The sequence below is a fragment of the Crocodylus porosus genome, unplaced genomic scaffold (assembly GCF_001723895.1).
Source record: "Crocodylus porosus isolate Cpor-Errol unplaced genomic scaffold, CroPor_comp1, whole genome shotgun sequence".
Lineage (NCBI taxonomy): Eukaryota > Metazoa > Chordata > Crocodylia > Crocodylidae > Crocodylus > Crocodylus porosus.
Window position 1 is genome coordinate 805,937 of NW_017728931.1, and position 27,721 is coordinate 833,657.

The 27,721-nt window shown below is 45.8% G+C and overlaps 1 long non-coding RNA gene across 1 annotated transcript; it reads right to left on the reverse strand.

The window, feature by feature from the left end:
* Positions 1-1,255: 1,255 nt before the first annotated feature.
* LOC109316028 lies at positions 1,256-21,718 on the reverse strand. Its single transcript, XR_002102638.1, has 3 exons — positions 21,625-21,718; positions 17,831-17,838; positions 1,256-1,265 (listed from the first exon to the last, which is right to left on the reverse strand). It is a non-coding gene; the product is annotated as an uncharacterized LOC109316028 (long non-coding RNA).
* Positions 21,719-27,721: the final 6,003 nt, after the last annotated feature.

Sequence of the window (27,721 nt, forward strand, 5' to 3'; positions counted from 1 at the left end):
CACCCCCAGGTCCTGGCATTGATCTTCACCACTCTGGGCTCTTGTTCACCACTGCACTCACTCTGCAGGCCCCCTGCCAATGTGGTGCTGCTGCTCAGACCCTGTGCTGCTGCATTGACCCCAGCAGGGATGCCCACAACATGCTTCTGGATGCCACTGATGGGGCTGTCTATGCGCTCCTGGGCCTCCAGCCCTCCTGCAGCCTCTGGGCCTGCCCAGACAGCCAGGACTGTGTCTGCATGTCATCCAGACCACCTGGGATGATGAGCAGTAGCTTGAGTCATTCCAGATGAACCGGGCCACCTTCTAGGACCTCCTTGAGCAGCTCTGCCTGCACGTGGAGCAGAAGACCACCATTTGGCAGCCTGTTCCTGTGGACACCTGGCTGGCTATCACTCTGCTCAAGCCGGCCTTGACTGCCAGGCTTCGCTATGTCAGCCACCACTTTGGTGTGGGAAAGGTGACTTCAAGGGAGAACATCTTGGAGGTGTGCTGCACCCTTTAAGTTGTGCTGGGGCACATCGTACTCCACAGGCATGACTCCCTTGTGGTGGTGGCAGGGTTTTATACCCTGGGCTTCCCCCAGTGCATCAGAGCCTTGGATGGTACCCACATCCCCACCACCTGCTCATCCTGCGGTGACCATCCCTACTATAGCCAGTGGTGCTTCCACTCCATTGTGCTTCAGGCTGTCATTGACCAACACAGTGCCTTCACAAATGTAAGTGCCAGCTAGGCAGGCAGTGCCCACAATGACTGTGTTCTTCAACTCTGCCCTGCCAGCCCTGGTGTAGAGTAGGTGTTTTGTTTTGCGGGTGCTGGATCTCCAGCTGGGCGCAGTGGTGGCTCTGCATGGCCTCACTGGGGACCCTGCCTATCCACTCCTCCCCTGGCTCATGCAGCCCTACACTGGCCAGCTGGACCCCTGCCAGGCATACTTCAACTGATGCCTGGGCCAGACCTGCACCATGGTAGAGTGCGCCTGTGGGTGCCTGAAGGGATGCTGGCCATCCCTATGGTCATTATCACAGCCTGTGTGTTGCATAACATCTGTGAGGCCTGAGGGGAGCTGTTCTGTGAGGCTTTGGTGGAGGAGGTGCAGCGGGTGGAGGACACCTGATACCAGGAGCTGTGGCAGCAGTGACAGTGGTGCCTCCCTCCCACCCCCCCGCATTGCCAAGGCCCCAGGTGAGCCCCTCAGTTACCAGTGGAGACCAGGGTACCAGATGCAACAGGGACCGGCTGACCAGCTGTTCCTGCACTGTCTGGCTGGACAGCTGCCCATGGACCCCCACCCCACTGTGCATCCCCAGCACCACACTCACTGCAGACAGTTCTCTTAGAAAGCACTTTGTTCCTATCCACAAACACAGATCCCCCTTCCCCCTCCCTCCCCAACAACAGAGCCCATCCCCCCTCCTTCCTCCACACCAGACCAGATCTCCCCTTTCCCCCATTTCCACAGAGTCCCTTCCCCACCCCCTCTCCCCACAGAGCACTTGCTGCCACCACTCCACAGCCACTCTGCCACACCCTCTTCCTGTAGGCCAGCCTGACTCCTGTGCTGCCACCAAGCAGATGGTGCCTGACTGTGGGGGCAAGGGGCTCCCAGCTGGCTGGGACACTCTGGGGCAAGCCCCCACCCATACCAGATCTGTGCACTGAGTGTGCTTCTGCTTTAAGTGTCCTGGTCATGGCACAAATAGCTGTTTGTGTGGACTAAGGAGTGCCCAACCCACTATGCCCTCATGTTACTGATCACCATTATGCCCTGGCACACCTGTGAACGTGGCACAGGTCCCTGAGCTTCGATGGTGTGGAGGGCAAGCCCTCCTTGCCATAAAACTTCTGCCACCACCTGATGAGTTACCTGTGGCTAAGCTACACATCTCTGCCTTTGCAGGCAAGGAGGACATCACTGCTGGCATCAATGTGTTCCTTGGCATGTGAGAGGCCTGTCCCCACCTAGCTTCAGCGGCATAGGCTGCTTAATAAAGATTTTCACTGTCTCCTGCCTCCCTGTATGCTGCGAGGTGGGGGGGTCCAGTGGCCAGGGAGAGCACAGGCAGGCCAGGCAGGGAGGGCCCTCCCCACAGTGCAGTGCCAGGTGGGCATGGCAGGTGTGTCCAGTGGCCCAAGTTAATTCCCATTGCTGGCAAAGATATGCAGCTCCCAGTAATGTCCTGGGGTGAAGGCACATGGCATCTGGCTGCCCGGGCAGGGCTTTCTCCAAGGAGGAGCTGGAGCTGCTGGAGGCCAGTGGTTCCAAGGCCAGGTTGGCATCCTGGGCAGGGATGAGCACCTGGAGGTGACAGGGCAGGGTGCTGGCCCAGGCATCTGGCCAGCCAAGGGGCCCTTCCCTAGTGACTTGTCATTGTGGGTTCTAGGCCACAGTGGAGACTCAGGCAGGCCACCCAGGTCAGGGTCCCAGAGTGCAAGGATGTCATTCACTTGCCTCATAAAGGTCATGGACTGCAGGCAGCCCCTGACCTGCAGTTGTGATCAGTGATGGTGGCCCACTGTGCCCAAAAGGCCGCGACCTTTATGGGGCACCTGTGTGCCAACCAGTTGTGCCTTCAATCCCACATGCAGCCTGACAGGCCCTCCTATATGTGCACATTAGAGTGCCTGCTCTGTGTAAACTGACTAAGGACCTCAGCCTCTCTTCACAGCAAAACAAAATCTGTGGTCTCCTCCTGGGACCAGCTAGGGCCCCAGGTGGTGTATGGCATTGGGGAGGATGCCAGTATGGCTCCCTCAGTGACTCAGTGGGCCTCCATGCAACAGTCCTGGTGCTGGAAAGACTGGGCAGGTGCCAGAGCACCCAGCAGAGGGGCACAGAGCAGGACAGACAGGTGTGTGGTGAAGCTGGGTCAGGCACCAGCACTGGGGTCTGGGCAGGCTGTGGCAGGTGGCCTGGGCCCAGCTGGAGCAGGACCCAGTGGCCAGAGGCTGGCTGCAGATGCCCCAGTATGCTGGTGGGGCTAGTACCCAGAGCAGGGGCACAGTGCTTGCCTGGGAACTGCATAGCGAGGTGGTGCCAGGGAGTGGTGCTGGGGTGAAGGCAGGCCGCTGTGGCTGCCCTGAGGCTTCTTCTGTGTAATGCAGTGGCCAGAGGCTGGCTGCAGGTAGCCCAGGTCCCAGCATCCCCACAGGCTAGCATGCAGAGAAGACTTGATTGAGTCTGCTCCAACCCACCGGATATCCAGCATGTCATGGGACAAAAAGGTATTTGTATAAATGCGCTTAGTGGCAAGTCAGAACTGTGCAGGACAGAAATGGTATTAATCTTGAACCTGTGACTGCTCACAGCACAGTCTAATTTTAACACTACTTAACATTCTACAGATTCAGTATGGTCTAAGGGTAATGTTTAACTTCACCCTCAGAGTGAAACTGGGGCTGGCTTCTCCAATGGCCTGATATGCTACACACTGCGGTTCCTTGTGGAACAGCTTTGTGCCCTGCAGTGCCTAACACAATGAGGCACCTGATCTCAGCTGGGAGCAGTAGACATTACAGTAGCACTACCAAATCACACTAGAGTTTGCCTGTCTTTATCATAGCTACAAATTCTAATACAGTTGTCAGGATAATGAACTTTAAAACTCAGAGATCCCAGGAGTTGTTCCTTTCTTTCTTAATCAAAAACAAATGGACTGTTATATCCCCTATGACAACCCCACTCAATACCCACAATTAGCCTAATGAGAAACTAATAACCAAAAGGACTGTTCCCAGTGAACACTTATGCATTTCCTTATGTTCACTAATAGAGTATCCAACCTGCTTCTCTATGGGGGAACCAAGGCACTTTTACCCAACTCCAGGAGTAGAACAGGATTATAAAGTGCGATTTATACTCAGTTTACTCTCACTCTCTCCAAATGAGCTGCATAATCAATGAAGATCCATTCCCCTCCCTCTCCTCATGTACTAAAGAGAATCAGAGATATCATTCTACACAAGCCTTAGCTCATTGTGATGCTGTCATAATGGCTGAGCAAGAGGAACAAAACAGATTGCGACTCCTGGTCCCCCATTTTGCGCCTTTTTTCCTTGGAGGGTTTTCGGAAGAAATTGGCACCAACCCTATTCCTGGTGCAGAATACTTCCCCTGCCAGCCAGCTGCACTAGCTAATGCATGGGAAGGTAAAGTCCCCGCTAGTCCCTGCCCTAGTCCACCCACTTCCCACTCACCAACATGGGAGATGGAGCAAAAACCATGAAGACTGCTTCCCTTCCCACCTTGTTACAGATAAGGAAGGCACTATTATTTGGACTGTTGGTAATACCAGAAGGACTGCTATACTAGGTCTGACCAAAGATCCATTGGGTCCTTTCACTGATAGTGGCAAGAGGCAGAAGCTTTAGAGCAATGGTCACTAACCAGTGGATCTTGATCCACCGGTAGATCTCAGAGCCTCTTGGAGTTGATCTGAGGCTGGAGCAGGGAGGGGGGTGTTGAGTGTCTGTGTGCATGCACACACATGCCTCAGCCCAGGAGGTCAATTCATTGGGGAAGGAAGGGGCAGGGGCTAGACAGAGGCCCCTGCAGAGAGGGACAGTACTGCAGAGGCAGGAGTGGGGTAGGCTGAGTGGGGCCCTGGCCGGGTGGGACTTACCTGCTGGGGAGGCACGTGCCCCCCAATTTTTTTCTCCTTCTGCCTTGATCTGCACCCCCTCTACATCTCTCCCCACAGACTTAACTGGTCGGTGGCGGGGGGGGGGTGGTAAGGGAGAGGGCAGCTGTGCATGGTAGATCTTGGGTTTCTTTTACATGCCAAAGGTAATCTCCTACTTAAAAAGGCTGGAAACCACTGCTTTAGAGGCAGAGTTTAAGATACAGGACATGGGTAGATGGATTCATTCCCTGTAAGACCCAATCACCAGGACCCATAGGTGTATGGATGTCCTGAACCTGAGGGTTACATTCTTGACTGTTATGTTTAGTATCCCCTAGTGGACTTTGGCTGGGATGGTTTAGTTAGGGATGATCCTGCCTTGAGCAGTGGGCTGGATTAGATCACCTCCTGAGGTCCTATGATCCTATGACCCATCCTCCTTAAATGAATCTTAACCTTCTTTGTACATGGTTATACTATGAGTCTTCACATCATCCTGGAGCAATGAGCTCCACAAGTTATGCAGTATGCAATATGGTACTTTCTTTTGTTCATTTTACTTTCCTGCTGGATAATTTAATTTCGTGCCTCCTAGTCTATGTATTATGGGAAAGTTCTTTATTCATTTTTTCTAGTAAGCAGGGAAAGAGAAGGATTCTCTGAGAGGACTCCATAATTGACAAATTAAATGGCTTCTTTACTAGGATAGCTAATTACATGGATGATTCAACTGGCATTAGCATTCCAGCCATATCCATACATACTGACCTGTTGGTGTCTCTTCCATATGTTGCCCTCCTAGAACCTGTTTCTTCTTCTAAGTTCCAGACTGTCTGCTCCATGCAGTAACAGCATTGGCATCTACGGAATAACAAGCCACATTCAGCAAAACACTTCAGAACCTGCACAGTCCAATGAATTTCACTGAGGCCACTTGCATGCTTCAAGTTAAGCATATGCTTAAGTGCTGTGCTTGCTAGCTCTGGTTTAGCAGTTTCTTGATGCCATTCTAAGGCATCTCTGTGGGCTATTGTCTCATCATCTTCTATTGGGAAGCATCTGAGGCCAATCTTGCTGAAGTATTTACCACACTGTCACACAAATCTATGGGCTCTTCTAAACAGGAACTACACTGCAACATACCTGTGCTGACAATGAATATGTATTACTTCAGGGAGCAGTCGAAATGCAGTGGAACTGATTCTGTTTGCATTTTCACAGGTGTAAATCTAAACTAACTCCATAGACCTTCCACACACCTGTAACTCACAGGAGTAACTTGTCACTAATGCACCCTGGGCAGTGATGGTGCACAGTGTAGGAGAGGCACCAGCAGCTAGAAGTTCACTGTTGCAGGGGGAAATGCCACCTTTTATTTTGCTGCTGACAAGTGTGCTAAGCAGTCATTTAAACATTAATTTCAGCAGCAAAAAAAGCAAAAAACAAAAAGGCAAAATTTCTCCCAGCATTAGCAAACCTCCAATAGTCGCTCCTGTACTATGCACTGCCACCATCCTGGGCACTGTTACTGCTGCTATGGCTAGCCTACTGCCACAGCTGGAGCCACTGTAGTGAAGATGCAGGATGTGAAGGGCATGGGGTGGGCAGGAGACAGGAGGGTGATACACGCCCCCCAATTGATTTCAGTGACCCTACCTCATGGCCTGCTAACCCACCCACTGTTATACTACTGCTGTAACTGAAAGCAGAACTCTGGCCATGCACCTGTTATGTGAAACAATAGAAACTTTATCTGGCATGAGTTTAGGAATAACATCCTTTCTATCTTCACTCACCCTCAGGAGAGCCTGAAAAAACATGTTATTATGGAATTCTTTTTTACAGTTCCATTCTGCTTTTATGAAGCGATTGTTGGATGTTTGGCACTGTAGCAAGAGGAGAAAAATACTCTCTGTGTGTCTCTATGGTATCTCCTCCATTCATTTATAGTTCCCCAGCAGACAGCATCTGGCAGACCAAAGAGCATAGCCTGTCACATCCACTTCCCAGCGATTATTTCCACTGCTTGACATTGGCATTGATCACTGAGACAATAGACCTGTTACTCTGATTAGAAGCTTGGAGACAATCACTTTGAACAAAATTTCAGACACGTCTAAGTACTAGGCCAACAAGGAGGTGATTCCAGACTCACACAAATTAATGCCTAGCTAGAGTGCATGGAGATCAGCCTGTGAGGAACGAGAGAGAAAAAGAGACTCAATGTCAGCATGAAGACAAGTTAACTTGCACAGCATGTAGAACACTTCTTGCTGGCTTTCAGCTCTGGCACTGGAACTCAGCATCTGGCTAATGTCAGGAGATAAGTGGGATGGAGCTGGTTCTGAGCATTGTGGGTTACAGAAAGGAAGGTGCATCAGACAGCTTTACCCCTGTGGGGACTCTTCTACCACTAGAGCACACCAGACTGCTAGGGATGGGGATTCTTCCCCTTTGCATCACTTATATGGTGCAAAGGAAGCTGGAGAGGACTGAAACTTTCACTCTGTATCAGCCATGTATTATTATGAGAGCTGGGCAAGATTTCTCCATCACAATCGTTTGCTGATGGACAGTGCAGATTCCACAACAAATATATCAATAAAATATTCATTAAAATTGGAACTTCTTGTTTTTATGAAAGGGCCTAAAATATTTAGTTTTGAATTGTTTAAAAAATAATTAAGCTTCATTTCCCTATGGCATATTGTTTGATGTAGTTGTAGCTCTGACTTTATTTTTCTGCCGTGTTCTAGAAGACCACATCTCCCATAATGTACCTTTCACAACACATTATCAATGCACAGGGCCCATTTGACTTTGAAGACTATATAGGAAGTGGAAGTAGCCAAGGAATATGGCCCAGAGAAAAAAGGAATTGAGGAGCGGGGAGAGGAGGGACAGAGCTACAACTGTCTTCTAGCCATAATGAGATGCAGATTGCTGCTGCAATGTGTTTCAGCATGCTGAAAGGAAATGTTTCTATTCCAGGAAAGTCAAAGTGTTTTGTTCTTTGATTGAAACAGTCCAAATGAAATTATTTGATATGTTCTGTATCATACATTTTTTTAACATTCATTCCACAAAAAATGTTGATGTTTCAAGTTTCCATCCTGTTAGATGATGAAAATATATTGGAAGGGTCCTTATGATGGAAATATTGGATGCAGCTCATCTCTTCTTTCTTCCTTGCTTCTTTGGAGTTACCCTTCCTCCAGTGTTGAGAGGTCGCTTAACACCATGATGGTGCATGGCCCTTGGTAAGATTGCTGACTTTAGACAAGTTTTTAATACTAACAATTTGCAAAATTTTACTGACTACCAAACATTTTACTTACATATGTTTTTATTGGCATAATGCATATTTAATCCTTCTGCCAGACCCTGGAGAAGGGCTACATTCAAACCATAGTAAAAAAGTCTGGCTGTCAGTAAAAAGTGCAGATTATCAGTTAAAAAAAAATGTTTCTTGGGTGGGCAACCCTGCTTGACTGCAGCAAAAGTTTCACACACTGCTGCCTATACCTCAAGTGTCCCTTACTCCCCCTCACATCCTTCTATCCCTGAATGCACCCCTCACCATGCTCCCCCACCAACCCCACTCCACCCATTCCAGCACAGACCCCTAATGAAGGACCACTGTTTGCCTACCTGTCACCCAGAAATATGACAGGCAGATGGGAGGCAGCACCAGGAACGACTGCAGCAGCAGCAGCACATGGTAGGGGGTTGCAGAATGAGCTATGGGGTGTCCTGTGATTCACAAAGCCCTGAGGAGAGCTCCCTTCAGGGTGCTGTGCTCCTGCTTGGACACTAGGTGGCACTTCTATTCTTTGTCTGTGTTCCAGTGCTGCATCCAGCTTCTTTCCCACCATGAAGCATTAATCAGTTTCCATGGCTTTGTGCTTTTATGGACAGCTCAATTTATTATGGACTTTATGGACAGGTGTTTTTAGCCTAGTTATTTAAGGAATGTCCATAAATTTACAGACAGTTGGCAATGTTGGCCTTTGGTTAGGTCTCCTCTACAGGGATGAAGTTCACTACTGTAAACTTGGCCTGCTCTTCATAATCTTTAACAGAAACTAAATATAGATCTCCTGTTGTGCCCCTCCATTGACTCTATACTTTGCCATTTATCAGCAACACTTTGTTTAAAGTCCTTCCAGTCTCCCTGGCAGCCTCCACATCACAACTGGTTTGAATTAACTTTGAGTGGAAGATTTTGTGAAACTCTCTATTCAGTGGTGGGTTATGCTCCAAATATGTTATGGGCCAGCTGCTCTGCTGGGGTAAATGAAGCCAATAGAAGATCTGACCCATTAGTTTCATTTTTCCTCCATTCACTACATTTCCAGTTGTTCACACACACACAGAGAAGCAATACATTTTGGGCCATATCCTTGTCTACCTGTGAGGCACATCAGTGGATTTAGGTGCCTAAGCATGACTCTATAAAACTCAGCTTGCATCCCTGAAAAACAGCCAAGGCAAAAGATGGATGGGTATTTCACCTCTTTGCTGCTTTTATGTGACTTTGTCTTAAGCATCAGATGAAGGCAGTGAGTTACAAAAGCTAATGCATTCATGGGTTTTCAGGGACTCTAACAGAGGGAACAGAATCACATTTAACCCCTAAGTCTGCTTAGATGTCTAATAAATGGCAAAGAATCAGTCCATTTAACTTCTAAGTGAAAAATAAAGGCAGCACTCCTGGACTTAAGTGGGCCCACATCCTGTTACCCATACACACAGTAATGTTTTGCTTCTTAACAGCTTCTATTCACAATAACCCATATAGTAAAATCATATGCAATGCAAGTAAGGAAAGAAGGCTCAGCTTCTGTGAAAAGATTTTATCTGCGTGGCCTGACTCCCACTTATGACCCATTTACATGAGTACAATGGTGTAAACTGGCTTGATGATAAATTAGAAGCAGGACCTTAACATTTGAAATGCTTCCTACTGTGATTAATGTCATTGTTCTACTGGTGACAGGCTTGTGGAAGAGTAATTCCCAGGATCACTTCCCTGATTTTTAATGGTTGCTTCATTGACTTGTCTTCAGTCCTGTGCTGCTTGCCTTGGTTTCCGTCATTTATTAAAAGGACTTGGGTGCAGTGTGCTTGTTTGCTAATTGTTCCATACAGCCCCTGCAGGTCCCCTGTTCTGATGAGTGTGACCATGTACAAGAGCACGGCTTTCAAATCTGGTTAAGCAGGTGCAATCCTAGCTGGGATGGGCCAGTTCCTTAGCTTGTTTGTGTCAGCACAGGAGTCAATGGAGCTGAGCTAATTTACATCAGCTCTGGATATGGCTCAGTGTGCATAAAAGATGTTCTAAATTGTAATGAAAATGAGCACAGATAAGGCCAGTTTCTAATGGTCCCTGATTTCACTCTCTGATGACTGTGAAGGGGTAAAACAGAGGTCTGCAATTTATTTTTTCAACGGGGGAAGATAAGAGGTAATTCACATGTAAACTTGGAACTGGCCTAAGAATTTTCCTAAAAGCTTTCTGTTCAGAACACAAGAGAAGTTGTAGTTCAGAAAGTCTGAAGACCTCAACAGAAACAACCATAGTTTATGCCCTATGGGCTGGAGTGACAGATGGAGCTGTAAGAGCCTGGAAAAATCTGTCTGGTGAGCAAAGTTTTGTTGAGGCAGCATGTGTTTATGAAGTTCCTGAAAGCCTCAACACAATAGTCCACAACAGTAACATCCAAGGAGGTGATTCTTCTGCTCTACTCAGCACTGGTGAGACCGCAGCTGGAGTACTGCATCCAGTTCTGGGCACCACACTTTAACTAGGACGTGGACAAACTTGAGAGAGTCCAAAGAAGGGCCACCCATATGATCAGAGCCTCACACGGTGAGCCTTATGAGGAAAGGCTGAGGGATCTGGGACTCTTCAGCCTGAGGAAAAGAAAGCTAAGACAGGACCTGGTAGCAGCTTACTGCTACACTAGGGGAGTACATCAAGGGCTTGGTGAGCAACTGTTCACCAGGGCATCCTTGGGGAGAACGAGGAGTAATGGTCACAAACTCTTGGAAGAACATTTCAGGCTTAACACTAAGAAAAACTACTTCACAACTAGGGTGTCCAGACTGTGGAATAAAATCCCTCCAGAGGTGGTGTAATCATCTAGTCTAGAAATCATCTAGTCTAGAAGTTGTCTTTCCTGCCTAGTGCAAGGGGGCTGGACCCCATGATCTTCCTAGGTCCCCTCCAGCCTTACAAGCTATTAATCTATGAATCAATAAGTTGACATCAGATCTATCAAAGCATGATTTCCATGGAGGAGTCATGTTTGGGAGTCTGTTCCTTCCTTGTGAATATATCCCTGTTGCTTGTGATCTGCCTTTGCTCCAGACAGGGACACAATCTGGCAGTCAGCCTCTGGATCACATTGGAGATGCTGCAATGAGGCATTACCCTGCTCCAGAGAACTTCCCTTGCTGCAGATACCTGGCCCCTGTGCAGTGATGGTAAACAGGCACATAGAGCAGCAGGGAGGAGGGTGCTGCAGAGGTTTGGTGCATCTGTGTGCTACCAAGTCTTCCAGGCTGGGTCAGCCTTTCCTAGATCAGTTCCAAATTTTTTGCAGGCTGGACCCAGCCTGGGAGCCAGAGGTTGCCAGCCCTATTCTGGAATGCTGCAGTACAGGTGATGTTGACTCAGCCTTACTTCTTCCCTGCCCCTTGGAGATTGTATGTTGTTCAATGATCACTCAGAGACAGGCTGTCTGTCAGTGTCTGGGTGCTCAATGATCTGCATTGTGGCTGTGGCATATGAGTCCCTGAGCAGCACAACCACCCTGTCCAGCAGGCTCATGCTAGACCCTCTAAAACAGTGATTTTAAATGTGTCAGGGCTTCCTGAGGTGCCATGACATCTTTTTAAGAGTGCCATGGAGTGCCATGCAACACTAGCATTGCTAGGTTTGCAAACACTTACACACAACTCACAAGATAAACCCAGGTATTTCAAGTAGGAATCCACAGTGTCAAAACTATTCTGTCCTGCTGTAGTGCTTCTGAATTCTTTGTAACAGAAAATTGCTGGTCTCTTTCTGTAGTCAAGAAATGCATAAAAATGAAAAGCTGTCATTTTCTAAGTGCTGCTTTGATTTTAACCGAGTTGAGAACCACTGTTCTAAAAGGTACAGCTCCCCACACCTGTCTTTGCCAGCTAAACATAACAATTAACCATACAAAGGACAGGATGGGACAGTGGTGAAGTGACTACTCATGGAAAGCATTGTTAGAGGCAGGGATACAGCCCACATCTTTTGATTGACACCCAGTATGAAGGCCAATGCATTAGGCTGCCCATCCTTTTTACTGGGTATGTCAGGGAACTGACTGTGTTTGGTGGGAAAAAGGGGAAAGCACTGCATATCACAGCAAGACAGAAAACCCTGGCTTATGAAGCATGTTGGGCCACATGTGCTGCAACATAATGGTGTAATGACACTGAATACATACCATGCCAGGCAGCTGTGCCTTCAGACATGCCATGCTACTTAGCTACGTTAACTACCCTGCCCTATGCACTGCACAAATGTAGGAATGTTGCTCCCAGTTTAGGAGATAGCTTGCCAGGAGCAACACAGCCTGTTTGAGGGCACCACTGCCTGGCACAGCAACTTTGCAATTTACACATGTTTGAAAAGTTTTGCTAAATAACAGAAAGTCTTTAATGCTGGCAAACTTAGGCGAGTCTCCCCCACCGCAACTGGGGCTTTCTTCAGAAGTGCTGCTCTGAGTGAAATGCTGGCCTCCCAAACAAAGGCATATTTCAGACTGTATTGATTGGGTAATATTGCTCAAAAACAATTACTAGTAAAGTGCAGCTCAGTGTCTACACAGAGGAACTGCCTTTCCTTTCCCCCTACCACCACACTCTGAACCAAAATAAAAGCTGCTCTTCAAAACAGCAGCGAATAATTTCAGCCCTGCTCTTCCCCCTTAAAATACGGGCTGTCATGCCGCAAATGGTAGTTGACTGACAGGTAGGAACTGCAGCCAGGAGAATTTACACTCACATCCATGTTCAGCCCAGAACATGTCAGCCCTGGATGAGATTTAGCTGTGTCCTTTCTCTGAGCCAGGGTGACATGAAGGAGAAAAGAGAGCCTGGCTGAGAAAGCAGCAGCTGAAGTGGTCTCTAAGGGTGTCATCCTGCTCATTTTTGGTGTTTTTTCATCAAGTCATTAAAGATTTCAATTTTATACTTCAAAGGCCTTTGCCCCCTGTTCTCCCCACTGTAGTGGAATATGTCTCAAAGGGGGCAGTTTTATACCACAGGTCTAGCTGATGTAATTAATCTCTGGCGCAAGCCTGTAGAGTTGCAATGGCATCAGCTCAGGGAATGTCTATCTTCTGATGTTTAAAAGCCCCATATACCTGCTAGTACAACTCCACTGAACTCAGTGCTAGCAGAACATGTACCACGAACATATGTGTAAGCATAATACATACTGGATGGGTTCAGCTAAGGAGGATTGAATGCACCTGCCCAGAGCTGGTGTGGATCAGTGTAGCTCCATTAATTTGAGAGAAGTTACAAACCGATTGAGAATCCAGCTTCTCCTGGATGCACATGCATATGCATCCGCCGTGTAGAATTCTGCTTGCCAGCTCATAAAGAGAAGGTTGTGTTTTTATCAGTGGGTGAATGAAGTGTTGTAACCTTCCAGGGGCAGATCCAGAGGGGGTGCCGTGGTGCAATCTCACTCCCCCTCTTTGGATGTGTGTTGCATGTGCATTGAGCTCTCAGACCTCACCAGCATATCAGTGCAGCTCCTGCTGAGAGCTCCAGATGTGCTTTGAGCTCTGTGAGCCTGAGCCTTCTCAGAATCCCTCCTTCCAAGCAGCTCTGGAGCCTGCTGCTCTTCGCTTTTCTCTTTCTTCCTCCTCTGCCATCTAACAATTCAGCAGCAGGGGAAAAGAAGGGAGAGTGGCAATTGCAGTGGCAGGAGGATCAGCTCCTGCTTTTCCAGAGCTGGGGGGCTGTGCACTACTTCCTTTCTCCTGCTAGTGAATTTGGGGAGGGGGAGGGTGCAGGGGGAAGGAGAGGAAGAGCATTCAGAAACAGGGTCTGGAGCTTAATGCAGGTACTCCGGGTAGATGCTGCATGAATGAGCTCATAGAGCTCACAGAACATGTGGAGCTGCACTGACTTGCTGATGAGCACTGAAAACTCACTGGCATCCAGGATCACAGTGATGGATGGTGGCCTCACCCCCCCACCAAGCATGGCTGAACTTCTGTCACTGCAATTCTGGATGCATCCATTTTTCTATCTTTATAAGCACCATAAAGGTGAATTAATAGAAACTTGGTAAAAGTCTCTAAAGCACCTCAGCCCGATGCATACAAGTCCCATTTCAGAAGTGAATTAGGAGCTTAGTTTCTCAATGAAAGTCAATGGGTCTTGGGCATCTCAGGCCCAGCTCTGCGAACAATATTTAAAGGTCAGATTGCGCCTGTTGGATGTGTAGGTGGATTTAGACACCTAAGTGCAGTTCTGGTCCACTTGGCTTAAGTCCTGAAAAAGAGTTAATGGAAAAGACATGTGTGGATGGGTGGGTAGATTGGTGGAGGTAGGTGAAGGGCTGTTCCTCATTGTTGCCTTTTTCTGACTCAATCTTAAGGGTTAGAGAAGATGGCGAGTAATTGAATTAAATGTATTTTCAGGACTTCAAAAGGGTGGAACAGGATTGCATTTAGGGACCTAATGTATAGATTAGGATCTGGCCCTAAGTGTCTGATTCCCAACAAAATCAATGGGACTAATTGAAAGCAGTAGCAGGCAGGTACCAATAGGTCTCTGAGGATCTGGGCCTAAGCCAGCAGACTACTTTGGAAAATGTTATCCATTGTACTTGGGCTAGTAAATTTCTATGCAGATTTAGCAAGGGTGACACCTGTGTATGTATATTGAAGCCAATTTATTCTTTTCCCCCAAAAAACATATTTTTGGTTAAAAAATGGCTGCTTGACTAAGACAAATTTTTCATACAAAACATTTCAAATTGAGTCAACATTTTCCAGTTTTCACACTGAAAGTCCAGAAGTAATATGCTGGAAAGGACTCTCATTTAATGTTTGAAGAATTTAAAAAATGCATTATTTTGCTGAATTAGTAACATGAAAACCCTTACAAAATAATTGGCAGTATTGGACAAGCCCATGACATGTGCAACCCTTGAAGTCTCTTTATAAAAGCTGACTATAAATATATGCAGATAGAAATGTTGTTAATGTGTACTGAACATGAAAAGCAACTTAACAAAAGCAAAGCAACATGTAACAGTGCAAGGCAATATTTTGCCATGATACAAGGCAGGGCTTTATATCCTGATTATTTATTTTTTATATGATAGTTAAACTAATCCCATTAATGTAGCCTTCTCTCAGCCCTGCAAGCAAGAGAAAATGAAGAGTGCATTTGGAAATGTTCTGTATGAAGTGTTTAGACAACGAGATGATTTCAATGTAATTGAAAGCCTAAATTATTAGTAGGAATAGAAAATATGAAAATGTCATTGGGGACTGTATTGTGCTAAAGAATGCAGCCAGCTTAAAGTTGCATAATTGTATAAAGGCCAACTTGAAATTAATGGAAACGAGAAAGTGGAAATAAGCCATGTTTTTCTCATTGAAACAAACAACTTTAACGTTACTAAAATGAAAGGAAAAAGTGCAAATGAAATGGTTCAATATTTCCCTGTCAGAAATATGGTCAAAAGCAACAAAAAATGTTTCAGTATGAACAATGTTGCATTTTTCTATGGGAAGTGTGGGTGTTGATTTCTTTTCAAGCCACTACAAGTAGAGGCAGCGTATCATGGTTTTTAAACCATTGGCCTGGGACTCAGGGACATGAGTACAAGTCTTGGCTCTGCTACTGTCCTGCTGAGTGACCCTGGGCAGGTCACTTTCCCTGCCTGTGACTCAGTTTTTCCATCTAGAAAATTAGGCTAATGATGCTAGCCTCCTTTCTAAAGCACTTTGAAAACTACTGAAGTAAGGGGCTCTGTAAAAACTAGGCATAAAGAAAAGCTACAAAGGCAAGCAGCAAAACCCCACTTTGGAACCTGCTCTGCTTTGAGGTTTGAGTATTGGAAAGGGGCTAAGGGAGTTAGGATCCCAGCTCCTATGGGAAGGTCTCTGAGATTATTAAGCTTCATGTATTTCTCCTCTGACCTTAGTGTGCCTCACCCACTTAGTAAAGAACCGCCACGCACAGGAACAACGTTTCGTCAGCTGTCTGTGTAATACCATTCCCAAGGGGCTGAAGACGTGATGGTGCCTTTTGTGCTCCAAGGGCTAGAGCCTCTAAAGTGCCAAAAGTCTGGGCCTGATCTAGCAATGTGTTTAACTGTGTCCCCTCATGATTGCTCAGATGCATGTTAATTTTCCCTGCTGAACTGGGAGCTGGGTGCCTCCACCAGTATGCCACCCTAGCCATGGTACAATATCAACATTAAACTCTAGTAACATGGTGCATAAGTACAACAAGCAGCAGCATCTCAAGCAGATCAAACGCTTCCAAAGCTCTTTCTTTTCTTTTCCTTTCCTTCCATCACTCTCTTTGAATTCCAGTCATTGCTGCTACGGTGTAGCTCTTCATTTTTGTCTCTGAACTGAGATACTGTTATTCTAGATCAATAAAATAGGTACTGTGGGGTTTCAGACCAGCCTGTCCTTCATTACTCTGATTTATGGATCCTCTGGGAGCACAGCATGGCAACGGTAGGCGGACTGTGAAGTCCATGAGTAATTAGAGTGGATGAATTTATGATGTACCACAGGTTTTAGGGAATCAAAGAGAGACTGAGACAGAGCTGGTGCTGGCCTATAAATTTAACATGGAAAACAAGTTTTTTCCAGTTTATTCTTTTGCATGGCAGGTGCCTCTTGGTATCATTTGGGACTTGGCAGCTAGGTTGAGTAAAAAAAGGTACAGGAATTGGCTTGGTATTTATGTGTTTTGGCTACAGACACATGGAAGTTTATTGTGTGTGTGTGTGCACGCACACAAGAGTCTGACACCCATATTTTTCCTAAATACTACCCTTGAGTAGCCCTGTTTGCATTCACAGCCCTGTCTTCAATATTCTGATGTTCGGTAATCGCTTGGAGCCCAAGGTGCTTGAAGGAGGATCTCCTTTCTATCATGCAGTGCCAGCTGCCTTTGCGCAAGATAACACGTGGTTCTCTGGTGATCCACACATCTCAGCTGAGAATCGTAGAATCTCAGGGGTGAAAGGATCTTGCAGGTACAGGTAAGATGCAGGATGTGTTATTTCTAACCACCCCAGACAGATGCCTGTCCAGATTCTCCTTGGAAACCTCCAATGAGAAAGATTTCATAACTTCCCTAGGAAGTTTTTTCCACTGCCCTACAGTTCCAACAGTGAGGGAGGTCCTCCCCCCAGATATTTAATCTAAATCTACTCTGCCATCACTTAAAACCACTGCCTCATATCCTGCCTTCTGCAATGAGGGAAAAACAGTTATTCTCCTGGCTCTTTATGGCAGCCTTTCAAATACTCAAAACCTGCTATCATACCACCACCAACCTACTTTTCTCCATGTAACCTGTGCTGGCATGCTACAGCCAGGTGATGTGCCAGATGTTGGGTCCTCAGGGTACTAGTAGACCTGAGAGCCCCTCAGGGAAACTACTGCTTGAGGTATTCTGTGGAGAGGTGTGCCCCTCACCCTCATTGCCCAGGAATTTACTTTGAACCCAATGAACACATTATCCTTTGTTACACACAACCAACTTATATACAGAAAAAAAATAAACAACAATATAATACAATAGTTAATAACAAAACTAACAATTTAGATAAAATTCACAGCTACAAAATTAGGTAGATAATTCCAGCACACTGGGTGGTCCTACTTGTGTTAAACAACCTAAATAACTAAATTCACCTTGTTATAGAGCTTTAAAACAGTTCCCCTCATAACACAATTGATTTCCTTCTGGGCACAATCCACTTCCCATAACACTAAATACCAGCACAGCTATAGCTGTGATCCACCACTAGATAGCGGAGGCAAGGCTTCTACAGCTCAGGGGAAAATGGGTCTTTTAATCATTCCTGGTAACATAGTGAAACAAGCTCTAAGACAGCTACTGCAGGCAATAGGCTCCGTTTATTTACTGGCAGATTGTTCTCCTACTCAGTTGCCTTCTGAAAATACACTTACTGAAAACACAGGTGATTAGGTGTCCCCTTACACACCCATGCTGGTTTGTTTTCTTTCACTCCACTCCCTCTTCTCCCCCTCCCAGCATATCCACCAGTAGACAGGGGTTTTCCTTTGCAGGTCTCCCAGCTCAGATTTCACCCTTAGTCAGACACAACTCACAGCCTGGCCATTAACCTTTTAAGGGCTCTGCTGCTTCTCCCATTCCCAGCAAGCCTAACAGCCTTGCTTACCAACCCCTCCCCACTCTTTCCCTGGCACCTGGGTCCCTGGTTGCACAGCACAAAACCTGGTGGGGAATCAGCTTCTCATGGGATGACACAGATTCTTCCCCATCCTGGTGCCTGCTCCCAGGGCAAGTTTCAGCTTGGTCTCCCATGGCTTAGGCTGAGCCTGTGCTCCCTCTCTCCAGGGCTGGAATCCACTCCTTCTTTTCCTCCTCCAAGCTTCTCTTCCTCTTAATTTTTTTTCTTTTCCTCACTTTTTATGGCTCAGTAGCAACCAATCAGAGCCCCCAGTTTGCACTGTGGGCCCTGGTCACAATTTAAACACTCCAATAGGAAGCATACACCATGCACCACATACCCTCCTGTCTGGTAAAGCTTATGTACACCCTCTGCAAATTTTGTCGCACTTTTCTTGCAGAGCTCTTAAGGACAACTTACCCACTCGATTTGCAGCCAGGCAAGCTTTGCAGCTGTTACATCCAAATGCATCATACCTGGATCTATTCATCTTTCCTCAATGTCCTGTGTCTAGAAAGCCTCTTTGAAGTACAGTTCCAAACCACAGTCTGCACAGGGTCATGATAGAGACTTGTAGTTCATGTCAAAGGTGTAACAAAGCAACTGGATGCCATGGCAGTGGGATGCATGGGGGCAACAGCAACTTCTGGCTATCACTCTGCCACCAGTGTAATTGTGTGGCTGTGGTGGCAGCTGATATTTTTCCAACACCTTCCCCTTCTAGAGCTGGAAACTTCTGTGGTCACCCTGCCCTAGTTACATAACTGGTTCATGTCTTGGACCAACAATATGAAACTAACTTTGCTCTTTTCGGTCTCAGAGAGACAAACAGGGTCATGGCCCTCAGTGGGCATGTCTACACATATGTTTTATTAATAATATTTAATAGGCTAATAATATTTAATAGGCTAATGTTCATTAGCCTATTTTAATGCACATTAAAGCACAAAAAAGGTGTTCTTTGGCTAATGCACATGAAAATAGATTAATGGGCATTTTTCTCGCACCTCACAATGGACGTACTAGATTTAATACGCATTACCTAATGCACATTAATGAACATGTAGATATGCCCAGTGACCAGCGACTTGAACATCCTTGGTTATTTAGGTTTCAGTGTTTCCACTTCCTGCTGCTGTCTTCATAGAACTGAGCTTCTACTGAATTGCATATTTATTGTCAGTTGGCAACAGAGAGCTTCTTGATGCTCTGAGGGGTATGTTTTTACTTTAATTAGCATTTGCAATGGTGTGAGGCACCCAAGGCTCTGAGGCTGGGGTGGATTTGTATGGTCTTTTCAAAATATAAGAAGTTGAACAAGATCCTCAGCTGGTGGAAATCAGTCTCACCACTCTGAAATCAATCACTTCCATGTCAGCAGTGCAGTCCAAATCCATGCCAGACAAGGAGGTGGCCTGCTCTCCACTTCAGTTAAAAACAACACATACAATAAGCTTTTAACACAATTCTGCTCTTGCTGTCTGACAAACACTCCATATGCTAAGCCACGTTCTCTCTCCCGGGGAATGTTTGTAAGCTTTCTTTAATGTGACATTTTCATGCTGCACCTATTTAATAAGAGCAATGAAGAATGATCGAATGCTGAAATCGTAACACAATGCCCATGCACTTTCACCTCTCTCATTCAATACATCTCCTAGGGAAATATTAGTTGATAGTTTTTTTTCAGTGCCTTGCTATACCAGTATGCTGGATTCTTTACCTTGTATGATCATAGCTCACCCCATCACTTATAGTTTCACTTGTTGCTTTTTAAAGAATGCTTTGGAGCAGGAGGTGTTTGGACAGAATTTAATACCCTCCTCTCAGGTGCTATGCTGCTATCACTAGGCTTTTTTCCCCCTGTCTTCATGTTCTCTGATTCACTCAGGCAATGCAGTGCCTTGCGCATGTTGTACAATACTGCCCTTGCAACATGGTAAGGACTGTGCATCTCTGCAAGGCAGCCTTGTGGCTATGGCTCAGGTTCCCTGCTCTGCCACAGAGCTCCTGGGTGATTTCAGGCCAGTCACATCATTTTTATTTCCTCCCCCACATCCTCTACCCACATCATCTTGGACTGAAAGCTCTTTGCAGCACAGGCTGTCTCTGACTGTGTGTGCGGCTCTCAGCAAAATGGAGCCCCCTAGATGCTGATGCTGCTATTACTACTATTACTATGTCTACAGCTACTACTGTATTATTCTTTACTGTTATACTATACTATAAACCCTTGTTTATAGTAGGTAAACCCAGGTACAGGTCAGGCAAACAGCTGCTGCAGCTCAGAATGGGGCAAGAGTGGCTCATGCAGTAGCTAGAAGAAGCATGGGAAAGTGTGGGAAAGGGGCCTGTGATGTGAGAGGACCAAGGGGGAAAGGGACTCGCAAAGCAGGGGGAGTGCAGGGAAAGGGAAATGTAGAACATGGGGAAGTATGGAGCAAGGGGAGCACAGTGCATGGGGAAGTGCAGGAGAAAGGGTGCATGGTAAAGGAGGGAGCATGGGGGAAGAAGTGACGGGGGCATAGGTGAAGCAGGGGAGCATGTGTTATGTATTACTTCTTATGTACTATTGATGCTCTAATAATTATGTAACTTCATAATGTTCTATTATTTCTGTTGCTATAATGCAGTCAGATGCCTGTTAGTAGCAACATGAAGTCCCAACACTATGATTTTTCTATGAAGCTATTGCTTTTATAGAGAGTATCATCTGAATATCTGGTAGGGAAAGGGTTCCCAGGGAAATGTTTCTGTTAAGTGGATGTTGCTCTTATCAAGTGCAGCTGTACAATGGATGTCAACCAGCTTAACCCGACCAAAAAAAGAGATTCTTTTCAACATACCAGCTCACGAGTCTCTCTAGAATTGGGACTAATGGCTTGTTAATGGGTGACCATGTGTTCCATTTTAGCTGGAACAGTCCTGGATTTCAAAGGCTAGTATCAATCAGCTGTTGGGAACTATAAATGGACATCCCAGAAATGCAGGGGTGCAGTTTGGCTGGGAGTTGGAGTGGTGTAGAGCACCTTGCAGACAGGCAGGCACTGCTACCTGCCCAGCACACACCCCTGCCCCTGTCGAACTGTGAGAGTGCAGTGGGAGAGTGGGGCAGTGTTCTGCATTTTCCAGATAATTTCTGGGACTTCCATATGGTCAGGCTACTGTTAACACTCAATATTGCTCATGGATCACTGCAGCCTTGTTATCAGATTTTTCACTGTGAACATGATGAAGACAGACAAAGCATGGTGTGGTCCATGTACTAACTGTGGCCTACTTACATGGCCTAACTGACTGCTAGTAATCTGTGGATCACCCTTAGGGGTTGTTGCAGTGCATGTAGCCTTTGTGTGTCTGAGCAATACTCTGGAAGAATGGTGTATTTTTCACATCTTCTTAAACGCTTTTGCTATGTCATTGTGTACTGTTTAGCAGCTGCTACGTTCTACCCCAGAAGGGCTGTCTTTCACTTCATGGAACTTTGTGTTTCCAGCATACTTCACCAACAGATTATGAAACTTTATTAGTGACTTGAATGACAGGGTGAAGAGCAGCCTCTTTACATTTGCAGATGACACTAAGATTTTGGGTGAGTTGGGCATGCTAGAAGGGAAGGACAGATTACAGCAGGACCTGGACAGGTTACAGGGGTGGGCTAAAGAAAATAGGATGGGTTTCAATACTGACAAGTGCAGAGTGCACTTGGGCAGTAGGAACCAGCAGCATACTTATAATCTGGGAAACTCCCTTCTCGAGAGCACGGTGGTAGAAAGATCTTGGAGTGATTACTGACTCCAAGATGAACATGGGCTGACAATGCGAGGTCATGGTCAATAGGGCTAACTGTACCTTGTTGTGCATCCACAGATGCATCACAAGCATGGCGAAAGAGGTGATCCTCCCTCTCTATGAGATACTGGTCAGGCTGCAGCTGGAGTACTGCGTCCAGTTCTAGGTGCTGCACTTCAGGGGGGATGTGGACAGCATTGAGAGGGTCCAGAGGAGGGCCACTCACATGATTAGGGGAAGCAGGGCAGGCCCTACAAGGAGAGGCTACAGGACCTGAACCTGTTCAGCCTTCACAAGAGAAGGCTGAGGGGGGACCTGGTAGCCATCTTACTAGGGGGGACCAGCGGGGTTTGGGAGAGACCTTGTTCCCCCGAGCACCTCCCAGAGTAACAAGGAATAACGGCCATACCTTGCGAGAGAGTAGGTTTAGACTACATATTAAAAGGCACTATGGTGGGCCAGTAGGGGGCGCTTCTGTGTTGAGCCGCCCACCTCCCTGCGCCCGACCATCTTCCAGGCTCCAAATGCCTCCCTAGGGGCGCCTTATGCCCGGCCGACCCCTCTCCCAGAGCACACTTGCTAGTCTGGGGGTAACTTCGCTGCCCCACCCCGAGAAGGGACTGTCTCAGCCCTGTGTCCTCGGGGAAACACAGGCCTAATAGTCCGACGGGTACTCGACCCGGTACAGGCACTTGGGGCACTTCCCCAAGTCAGGGGGCAAAAAGTAAAGTCTCCCTTAGTCCGCAGACCTAAGGGGTCTCTTAGGCATAATTTAGACCCACCCCTCAATAAGTCTCCCACACCAGTCACAAAGGAGAACTTTATTGATTACAAGGGGTAGGGTAAACTAGGGCACAGGATTGAGCAATATCTTAGAAATCCTAAAGAGCAAACAGTGTGGCTGAGGTAGCCTTTTGATCATGCATCTGTGTTACTGCCAGCTAAATATCTAAACAGATTGAGTAGCTTACTCACAAGCATCTTCCAGAGGCTGGTTGAGTTTCCCCTCTGGAGTCTTGGGGCGAGAGAGAGAGAGCTAGGTTCAGATGGTAAGGCTTCTCTTTCTCCCCTGCTTTGCTGCTGCTTCACCTCATGGCCAAAGAGAGAGTACCTCCTTCCTCCCCGCCCCCAACCTATATAGCCCCTGTGACCACATTCACCTGGTCCAGTGGAGACTGGCCCTGGTTGGCTCTCCGCCAACCAATTTGAAATACCTCACCATTTGCCAGGAAGATTCCAGCTCCCCAGGTAGAAACCCCCCCACTCAGGTAATTGATGCAAATCACATAGGTAGAGGGAGCAGGTTTCCCCCCTCCCTCAGGAATGCAGCCAGTTCAAGTTACCTAAATAGACTGGCTGAGGGTGCAGTCCCCTGTGTGCAGGGCCACCCTAATCAAATGGTTGCAGCTCAGAGATTTTAGTCACAGTGTCACAGGGCAGAGATTTTGGGGAGAAACAAGGTGGCTTTCTGCCACAGGCACTACTTCACAGTTAAGGCGGCTAGGATCTGGAACCAGCTTCCAAGGGAAGTGGTGCTGGCTCCTACCCTGGGGGTCTTTAAGAGGAGGCTCAACATTTACCTGGCTGGGGTCATTTGAGCCCATTTTTCTCTCCCACCTATGGCAGGGGGTCGAACTAGAAGATCTACAAGGTCCCTTCTGACCCTACAACTACGAATCTATGAATCCATGAAACTTAGCGGATATCAGTTTGTAAAACAACAACAACAACAATAATAACAACCAAAAGACTGATTTACTTATTCATTCATTAATTTTAAAGACTATGGCAAATTTAAGAAAAAGTGTAGCACCACTTCCCAAACAAATATTAGATAACTGCCTCATAGCTTTGAGAAAGGAACACAGGTTTTATAGTGGCCAAAGGACAGGAGGGAATGCTGTGGCAGTATTATCTCCAGCTACCATTGACACCAAACCCACTCACAACTTGGTTGGGTGGGGGTATCCTTTGGCACAAATCATACTCAAGCATCTGAATCAGTCATGAGGCATCTTAATTGGCCATTTCACCACATCTCTCAGTGGGGATGAGAGAGACCCAAGTTACACAAGAGCTAAGCTAGGGCCAGATGCTGCCGTTTCACTCCTTCAGAAGAGTGACTGGAATTGGGGTCTATGAAATGAGGTGCTGTTCTGTCCTCTGCAGGGGACAGTAGCAGAGGCTCTGCCTGAATGCCTAGCTTTGCTTCTGCATTTTGATGTGGACTGCATACCAGTGACAAGATCATAAGGAAGTAGAAAGATGCGTAATATCTTGCAGTAGAAAAATGTGAAATAACCTACCTTGCAGGCAAAGATCTTTCCTGATCTCATTAGTTCACCTTATACCCTAAATCATGAGGACTTCTCTTTTCCAAAATCTATGTTAATCTTTTAATTTTTTACTGCAGCAGCCTGATAACCCTCCCCACCTTTTTTGACTCCTCCTGTTAGTCTTAATTAGATTTTGTGGCAATGAGTTCTCAGGGTAGCTGTGTATTGTGCAATAAAGCATTTCCTCTCATCAGTTTAAAATTTGGCATTTCTCAAGTTCATGGAAACTCCCTCATTCCAGCATTAAAAAGTAGAAAGGGATAGCAGTGCTTTCTATATCTGCTCTGTCTTACTCATAGTTCTCTATATCAAATCTCTTCTCTAAGTAAGAGGCCACAGTTATCTTAACTTTTCCTGAGTCTTTCCAATGGTATCTCTAGTTTTGTGCAGCCAACACACATAGCTTCCATCCACATCTCTGAATATGTGCGATTTAGCTGGCAAGCACATGTTCATGTCCACCAACCTGTTACAGAAATAAAATGGGCATTAAACTGTGGGAGCTATATTCCCATGTAATAATTGGCTGTCCATGTTATTGTCACTGAGATTATAAAAAGAGCACAATACCAAGTATGTGTTGGGGACCTTGGAAAACGTCTTGGAGAAAATATATCAAATCAGGAAGGTTTAAAGTATATAGAAATGGTCATTAAAGAATGTGGTGAAAGTACTTTCACCGAGTACAGTGAAATTTCTACTGCACTCAGAAATTGGGTCAAAGCTCCACTCTGGAGAAGACATCAAAGAGGAAATTAGTTCACTTCTTTCCCAGTTCTGTGTGCCACTCACAGCTGGTAATTTAATTGTACCAGGATGTCATCTGTCAGATGAAAGATCTACATGGGGGGGGGGGGTCATTGGCCTTGCTCCAGGTTGTATTGTGCACATTCTTGGAATGAGTTCTAATGCTGTGGGCTCCCAGAGACAGTGTCCAGGGCAAAGTTCATTCAAGAAGCCATTAACTGCAGGGCATTGCAAAATATGTCACAGATAACAGAGGCAGATTTCATTCACCACTACAGGGAAACAATGGCATGTGATAAGTTGAGTGGGTGAGTATTGTTAGGTATATGCAATCACAGTCCATCTTAAACAAGAGATGCTAACTAGGCAAGTAACACAGAAACTACCAACACAAATAAATAAAGCATCCACGCAGCTTGTTCTCCAGTTTTTGTTTACCAGGGACCATATTCTGTTTGGAGCATGAAGCAGCGCATAGAGACCTCTGCTGACAGAATAATATACTGTAAGTCAACATATCATTGAAAAGCCAAATGCACTACATTTAGTATTTATCATACCTCCAACTTTAACAAAATCACTGGAATTGTTTCAAACCCATTTGCCCACTAGTTGATGCTTCTGTAGGACTGTTCACATAGTTACTTCTTTTGAAAAGCCATCACTAACACACACATGCATACACTTTAAAATACCTTTCTAAGAAAATACCATCCCAGATACAATATTCTTCTGGATTTTTTTTTTTTAAGTTTTAAGATTTATTTTATTTTATTTTCCTCCTGTGAGACCTATAAAAGAGTCAGCAGAGTTCCCACTAAACTCTATACATCCTTTGTTTAACATCAGATCAAATTCTCTTCACACAAGAAGGACCTATGCCATGTACATTTATAAAGCATTTATATAAGTGGTGTTGAAAGTACTTCTCTTCTGATGTTCTTTTCTGCTACTGCTTAAGCACAAATGAAAAGGCATTTTCCAGAAAAGGCTGTGATAATAGAGAATTGAAAGGAACAAGACACAGCTGATTGGGCTTTGGTTATAAGGTAGTGGTATCTCTCCAAAGAGAATTAGGCCTGCACACTCTGGTATATCTTTTTTATGACACAGCTGTGTGTCAGAACAAGCTACTTCTTTATTGCTAGGCTTTTCAGTTAGCCAAACTTCTACAGCTTATCACAAGACCATTCAGAGACAGTCATGCAGGAGGTGATTCCTGTTAAGTCAATACCACCACTAACTTGAGTAGCACATAATGATGCCTATAATTATGAACAACCTGTGTCAGGTCACTGGAGCACTAATCCTAATGCCCCATCTCCAGTGACAATAAAATTAGGGCTGGCTGGGGGAAAATTTTTAGCCTGAACTTTTTCTAATGGAAAAATGTAAATCTGATGACTGGATTTGTGCCAGTTTTGCTGGGTTTGTCCTGTTGGGGAAAAAAAGTAATAAAAAATCTACATGTTTTAACTTTCTGATTCAAAATGCATTTCATTTTGAAAGGTCCTTCAATACTAATGCAAGAAAAAAAATCCTTAAAAACTGTTCACATTTAAAACAAAATGTTTTGCTTTGGGTTGAATGAAACATTTTATTCAATCTAAACATTTTTTTTTAAACTTTTTGGTTTACCAGAACAATCCCAAATACCTTTGTTACAGGTGTAGCTAAAATAGCAGCGGTGTTTTTTGTTTTTGCTATTTTTCCAATTTTAGATACTTTCTAGCAACCCTACTCCCCCACAAAAAGAGAGCCCCCTTTCCCAAATTATTTACACAGCTCAAAACTTGGTGCTATAAAGAATGTGTGAAAATGGTCCATGGCCAAATTCCCTCCTATTCCCTGTCAGTTAACACCCAAAAGCCTGAAGTTAAATTGTGTGTGTTACTATAAAAACAAGGTCCACTGATTATAATCACAGGTGTTTGTAGTTTCTGGAAATTCTGCCATAAACTGAACAAAGATCTGGGTCCCTATGCTATTATGTGCCGAAGTGTTAGACCAGCTGATTACCCTCTGTCCAAAAGAAATGTATTTCTTTGGGTCATTTTTCACCATGTTCCTATTGATTGCAATTGATTTTCCCCTGCTTCTTTCAATTCTGACAAACTGACTTTAGCGGGAGCTGCCAGGTACTTTTGTAAAACAGGTTATTCAGTGGCTAAAGATGAGTGTAAGAGATTCCAAAGAAAGAATCTCAAGGAGCTGTGCATTTCTAAGTCACCCACGTTCCTGGAAATTTCACCCACAGGCACTGAAATTGAGGCATTAGTATATACAGGATAGATACTCCTTGCTGCAGTAGCTTAAGACGGTTTAATGGAGAGGCTCTTCACCTCCCTAGCTGTGACTAAGGAGGTGATTGGAAACAGCTGGTATAAAAGGCTGGGAACAACTCTGGGGAAGCTTTTGAGGTGCAGGCTAGGAGAGCAATTGTGGTTGGAGGGGCTGATATGAAAGGAAGAAAGCAAGAAAATGGCTCAGGGAAAGAGTAAGGGACACTCCTTAGTTACTTAATAAAGGTCCCTAGCTTGAGTTCTCCTTCCTGAAAGAGGGGATATGCTAGTTCTGAAAGCAGAGAGATGAAGGGCTACACTGGGTCAGAGCCCTGAACTTGGCTTCTTGGTCTTCTGAACTCTGGGGTTTGAGGTCTGAACTCTATCACCTTAAAGGGGGAGATCTTAACAGCGTAGCTAGAAAAGAGCAAAAATGACTTGTGCTGCTGTGCTGGAGGTGGC